The 7,200-nt window shown below is 44.9% G+C and overlaps 1 pseudogene; it reads left to right on the forward strand.

The window, feature by feature from the left end:
- Nucleotides 1-593: 593 nt before the first annotated feature.
- LOC100955946 overlaps nucleotides 594-7,200 on the forward strand; it is a 54,787-nt pseudogene continuing 48,180 nt past the window's right edge.

Below are 7,200 nucleotides of genomic sequence, written 5' to 3' on the forward strand. Positions count from 1 at the left end.
AACACATCACGGGTTATACCTTTTGAGTTTTAGTAAGGTTATGAATAAAGCAGTTCTAAACATTTGAAAGGCTTCACTCTAAGTAGGAAGTACACACTCTGATTTTTTTTCCAGATAAAAACTGCAAAGACCTAATAACTCTGCTTAAGGCCGTGTTTGTTCCTTTGTTAGAATACTCATTCAGTTTGTAAAGGTATGCTTTCATCTACAAATGAGGCAATTTATTAACCCAGTATTATTTGTTTTAATGGTTTTTGTTGGCAACTGTCACCTGTTGAGGCAGATAGACTGGCTGAGGATGGTCCTAGGAGGGAAGATAGAGGTAGTGAAGTGGGAAAGTAGGCAGTGAAAAAAATCAAATCCCCTTTTACTATGTCTGAATTTTTAGCAAGTCATCCCTGCTGTTGCCAGTGGCAACTTTGTTGCCTTCATAACAGTAAATGTGATTGGATGACAAAATAAATGTAAATTTACCCAATTACTTTTTTTTTGACTGATGGCAACTAAGAATATTACAATCAGGCAAATGTTAAAAAGAAAAAGGAGGGATCCAAATGTTCAATGATGATGGGGCATCAAAGAGTTAGGGGGATATGACGTCTAATAGCAATAATAAAGATGAAGAGGTCAATGACTGCCAGGCCAAAAAGGCACCAGACGGTGAGGGGGCTAAATAAGTAAATAAGGTAGTTTCAGAAGGAATAAAGTCTTGAAGAGTCCCTTGAAAGAAAAGATCTATAACCTACTCATAAATGTTTTTAATACTTTTTGTTTCAGGCCGAGACCAATCTTTCAATAAACACTGAACAAATGATCACATCTATGAACACAGTCTAATAGTTTACATTTACTTTTACACTCTTGCCCTCCTAGAATCAGAACCAAAATACATTTTTAAAGACTTTTTGACAGGCCTGTGAGTGATCTAACACCCCAGGGGTTGACTGGACCCCTGTTTTTATTTCAATGATGTTTCTGGAGATGGATGTTGACAGCCTGGCAACCTGGGGTCCCTGTTTAAAGTTATCTCTTTGGCCTTCCCTTGGAGGTTTTTAAGGGTTTTACAACAAATGATTTTAACAGTTACTTGTTTTCATAGCAATTTATAACAAATAGGCATAACAGAATTACTATTAATAGTTAATTAATATTTGTAGACACCAGTTAAAAATAGATTTTAAAATGGCTTACCTCTGTGTTCCCTTTTTAGGGGCCCTGGGATGTTATCAAGGGGTGCCTCCCCTCAAAGGAATTATAGCCTGCCCCCCTCAGAGACCATGTGAAGATCAGTAGAATATGTACCAATCAGAGTGATGTCAGGTTGCTATTTTAAAAAGAAAAGAGACTGATTTTTTTTTTTAGTCCCAAATGAGTAATTGACCTTAAATTTCCTACTGAGAGCTGGCATCTTATCTCAAAGCTATTTGTAACTTAGCAACCACAGTTTTTTTAGTAGGTTTAACAAACTTTGTATTAACTTTTTAATCACCAGAAAGAGAATTTTTAACATAAGTAGGTTATTTGTAAACTCACAAATTGAAGGTGTACTAGGAAATACATAGTATAGAAATGAAAGTGATGCCTAGTCTCAAGGATAGTGAACAGTTTACCAGGAAAAAGAAGAGGAAGGAAAATACAGAGCCTTTCTCTGGATTGAAATCTAAGAGTTTTCTAAAGGAACCTTGAAGGGACACTGAATAAAGCACTGGAATTGATAAATTAAATACCATCTTAGTGTTACCCAATTTACTAATATATAAAGTTCACTGGACTGCCTAAACCACAACTCTTTTTTTTTTTTTTTGGCACAGGCTTTACTTTTTATACCCCCCCCCAACATGATTTGTAGACTCAAGTTAATATTTGCCAAGTAGGTGCCTGCTTCTCAAAGTTGAAAATCTGGAATTTCTGGTTTCTCTTTGTTAAGCTGGTTAGTTACTTTTTTGGCTACAAACATAAAATTACAAGTGAATAGGACAGAAAACACAAACAGAATTCAACAGGCAGAAATTAGTCAGACACAGAGTCACATTTAACTCTTCACTTACTCACTTATACAAAACTTAAAACATACAAAAGACACACAAACGAGAGCCAGCACAGTTGACTGCAAAAAAAAAAACAAAAGACAACCCGATAAAAAAACTGCAATTTACCAGAACAGGACTAGCCTACAAATCCGAACAGTCCAAGAGACCACTAATATCAAAACAGTTTAATAAGGAGCTGCAAACATGACAATACAAAAACAAACAACCCAGAGAGACAAGGCAATGTCTTCCCTGTCTCAGGAACAGAATCTTAGGCTGCATCCAGCCTAGTCTATTGTTCCCCCCAGATTCTCTACAGACCCAGACAGACTTACTTAAGACACCATAATTAAATCACCAAAACAGAAAATTTGGAAACCTGTGACCTGAGTTTTTTACATGGCTGAGTACTCTAGGATGAAGGGACATCTTCTCCAAGGCCTTCCCCTGGAGTTGACAGCCAGTAATGAGTCCAGGCAGGGGTACAAGGGCAAGGATCTTTCTGGGAGCCTCCAAATGAAATAACTTAAAGGACTTGGAAAAATGGACTTGGACCCACACTGATGTAAATTATTGGTGATTTATTCCCGCCTGTGTAGGGGACTGTTGTCCTAAGACAAGCAGCCCTGAAGTGCAGGGTTTGTTTTGTTTTGTTTTTTTTGTCTTTTATACCCTTTTTTATGCACAAGAAATGTCACTCTTGGCAGGGCACCATTGGCAGGGTTACAGTTTGGGTTTACAGTTTAGGTATCAATGGTTACAGCTAGGGTGGCAGTGATTACAGTAGCAATGGTTACAGTTCAGATAGCAATAGTTACAGTTTGGGTAACAATGGTTGCAATTCTGTTCCTGGCAACCCTAGAGGGAAGGAGAGGGCCTGGGAACAGACTGAGAAGCATGTTCTCTGCCACCCTGGGGGGGGGGTGCATGGGAATGGCCTGGGTTACAACACTCAGATGCAATCTTGCTCCTCCCCTGGTTTAATGCAATTTTCATCAAAAGCATATACTATCCAATTTTAAGACTAATTGTAACACTACAAACATTTTTAAAATGTTCAAAAATTAAAGAGACATAATACAGAGTTCAGAATTAACCTGCACAAGTATGGCCATCTCGGGGACAGATGGGGGAGAACAAGAAGTAGGAAGAGAGAAAGGAAGAAGAAACCTAAGATGCACCTGGCCCTCAGGGGTTCAAAGCTGAGACAAATGCGAGAAGGCAGAGGCTGGAACTGACAGCTGAGTCAGTGCTAACCAGTCACTCAGTCAGTCTGCTGAGTGTGAGTGCTAACCATGCCCACCCTGAGACCAGACAGCACAAACGGGCTGAGTTGCAGTTTCTGTGAGCTCAAACAGCATCTGATCCACAGAGGAATATAGCAAGGACAGAAACAAATTCTGTGAAGTTGTTCTGTTCTGCCAGCAACATCAATCAGAGGCAGGGCTAGAAATGAGTGAACCTCCCCAGCCTCCATTAAGCACCCAAGGTTGTCAGTTCCCACCTCCCCCTGCCGGATAGTGGTAGAGGGGCAGCCTGGCTGAGGAGACAATAGATCTCCCTGTGATTCAGGCAGGCACAAACCCCTGGAGCATCTTCTCATTGGAGGGAACTGGGTGACAGCTCTGTGGGGTTACCAGTAACTGGGTGTGACAGAGGTGTAAGCTGGGAAAGGAGGAATCAACCTTTCCAAACTAATTTATTTGCTGGGTGGGTCAGTCTGACATGGAGCAGCAGAGTGAGTTATACTTGAGCTGCCAGCAGACCCCTAATATCTAGTTGCTAGAGACCTTTTGAACTCTCCCACCTGAGACCAGTGCTGACTGGAACAATTGATTTGGACCCCTTGAACTGGGCCAATCACCCAAGGACTATCCAAAGTGGTAACCTGAGTGTGTTGTTGTGGGAAGGTTTGATTTTCCTTTTCCAATTGTTGCCTGTAGGGGGTAGGGTTACTTAATTGCTGGTATTCTCCACAGCTGAGACTTCAGAGTAAATGATTCAGTAGGGTAGGACAGAGACCAGCTGACAATAAGAGAGAGCCACTTAGCCCCACCACACCAAGCAGGCCCTCAGTTTCTCAAGGCATAGCAATTTACGGGTCCTTGGAAAAACTCTAGGGGAAAAGGTACAGACACCAGTCCCTGCTCTGGGGCAAAGGGCTAGTTAATCATTACTTCTGGAGCCCCCAACCCAACTTCTTATCTGCTCAGATAGCCAAACAGTGTAAAATTATCATGCAGCAGAATCAGCAGGAAAACTCTGATAACATGAATAACCAGAACAGATCAATCCCCCCAAGGAAGGATATTGCAGAAATAATGGAAGATCTCATTCATAAACGCACAGCTGAGATGTAAGAAATGGAATTCAGAATTTGGATTGCAATAAGATTAATAGAATAGAGGCAACATTGGAATTAGAAATTCAAGAAGCATTTCAAAAGTTGTCTCAAGAATTCAACGAATTCGGGGGATTCTGGGAAGATGGCCAACTGATAGCAACCCTGGTCAGAGGCTCCTGAGCAAAGGAATAAAACCTGGTTGGAATCACAATCTATGAAGCCAAAGACAGGGAGCTGAGCCCAGAAAGAAGTTCAGCAAGCTGTAAATCCAAGGAAGAGCATTTAAGAACACAAAATACAGCTACAAAGCAGGCTCCAGGACTGCTTGCTAGAGCCGCCCACCTCCCGCGGGTGGCTGGTGGCCGCAGAGAAGTCCGTTGCACCGGGAAAGCACAAGACAACTTGGTAGAGACTTGTGCACCCTGCGGACAGCAGCAGGGGATGCCCCCACTCTGGGAGGGCCCAGAACTACTTGCTAGAGCCATGCACCCCACAGGCAGCAGAAGAGATCCCTGCTCCAGGGCTCTGGGCGGGCTAAGAACTGATTGATAGAGCTACACGCCTCCTGCAGGCAGCGAGTGGCCGGCCGCAGAGGACTTCCCCTGCTCTGGGCAGCCACAGAACCACTTGCTAGAGCCTTGCACAGCCCCATGGACAGCAGAGGATGAGTCCCCCACTCTGGGAGGGTCCAGAACTGCTTGGTAGAGCTGCGCACCCCACAGACAGTAGAGGAGACCCCCACTCCAGGGCTCTGGGCAGGTCCAGAACTGCTTGCTAGAGCCACAAGTCTCCCACGGGCAGTGGGTTGCTGGAGAGGAGTTCCCCTGCTCCAGGCAGCCACAGAACTACTTGCTAGAGCCTTGTGCACACCCGCGGGTGGTGGCAGATGATTCCCCAACTCTGGGAGGGCCAGAATGGCTTGCTAGAGCCACACGCCTCCTGCAGGTGGCGGGTGGTCACAGAGGAATCCCCTGCTGGGCAGGCACGGAACTACTTACTAGAGCCTTACGCACCCTGCGGGATGTGGCAGAGGAGTCCTCCAATTTGGGAGGGCCCAGAACTTCTTGCTAGAGCTGCACACCCCTCGGGCAGCAGAGGAGATCCCCACTCCAGGGCTCTGGGTGGACCCAGAGCTGCTTGCTGGAGCTGCACGCCTCCCGTGGACAGCGGGTGGCCACAGAGGAGCCCTGCTTTGGGAAGGCATAGAACTACTTTCTAGAGCCATGCATGCTCCACGGGCAGTGGCAAAGGAGTCGCCCACTTGGGACGGGCCCAGAACTGCTTCCTAGAGTCTCACACCTCATGGGCAGCAGAGGAGATCCCTGCACCAGGCTCTTGCTCTGGGCAGGCCCAGAACTGCTTGCTAGTACTGTGGGCATCCCTCAGGCAGTGGTGGAGGAGTCTTCCATTCCAGGCAGACCCAAAACAGCTTTCTAGAGAAAGGCACACCACATGGGGTCCAGTGGAGGAGTTCCCCACTTCAGGCACCCATGCTGCCTGGGCGCAGAACTGCTTGCTACAGCCATGCGCACCCTGCAGGTGCCAGTGGAGGAGTCAACCTCTCTGGGTGAGCCCACAACTGTTTGCTAGAGCCAAGTGCAGAGGTGGAGGAGTTCCATACCCCAGGCTCCCGCCCTGGGAAGGCACAGATTGGCTTGCTAGCGCCACAAGCATCCAAAAGGCAATGGTGAAGGAGTCCTCCACTCCCCCCTAGCTACACTGGTGGAGCCAAACTAAGACTTATCTGGTCAATCGCATACACTGCACTACCACTGCCATTCCCCCACCCCTTGGCGGCTCCAAGGTGCTGAACTAGGAGTCATCTAGCCACTATAGTTCCCCTGTTTGACCGGTTGTCCCAAAGGGGTTGAACTAAGACTGATCTGGCTGATGCCAGTCTTCTGCCCCCCGGTCACCCTGGCAAGCTGAAAGAGGTCTAATCAAGCCACACAAACTCTCATGCAACTGCTGCCGTTTGACTTCACCCCAGTGGCCCCAGCACCCAAGAACTGGGAGAAGACAACAGACAAGCTCTGCCTGTCTCTCTGGGAAACCAGAAGAAGCCACCAACTGAACAGTTCTGATGAGGCCTTTAAACAAGGTAAACTCAGAATGGGGCATAAACAGTGGAAAAACTTTGGCAACTCAAATAAACAGAACAGATCAACTTTCCCAAGGAAAAATGGGGCAGACACAACTGAAGACCCCATCCACAAGCAAATGGCTGAGATGTCAGAAATCAAGTTCACAATGTGGACAGCAAATAAGATTAACAGAATGGAAGAAAGGAAGGAAGTAGAAGTTCAAGAAATTATTCAAAAGATTTCCCAAGAAATTATTCAAAACATTTCTCAAGAAATTATTCAAAAGATGTATCAAGAATTCAACAATTTCAAAGATAAAATAATCAAAGATTTTGAAACACTGAGACAAGAGGTTGCAGCCCTCAAGAATCTGAAAGACACAGTGAAATCCCTCCATAACAGAGTGGAAAAGGCAGAAGAAAGGATCTCTCATTTTGAAGACCATGCTCATGGCTGGGAAGAATCAACATTGTTAAAATGTCCATACTTCACAAAGCAATATATAATTTTAATGCAATCCCCATTAAAGTTCCACTGTCATATTTTAAACATCTTGAAAAAATAATACTTAATTTTGTATGGAATCAGAAAAAACCTCGAATAGCCAAGACATTACTCAGGAATAAAAACAAAGCAGGAGGAATCACGCTACCTGTAGAAGACTGAAACTGGACCCACACCTTTCACCATTAACTAAGTTAGACTCTCACTGGATTAAAGACTTAAACTTAAGACATGAAAC

Source organism: Otolemur garnettii, unplaced genomic scaffold (assembly GCF_000181295.1).
Source record: "Otolemur garnettii isolate 467f Iridium unplaced genomic scaffold, OtoGar3 scaffold00296, whole genome shotgun sequence".
Lineage (NCBI taxonomy): Eukaryota > Metazoa > Chordata > Mammalia > Primates > Galagidae > Otolemur > Otolemur garnettii.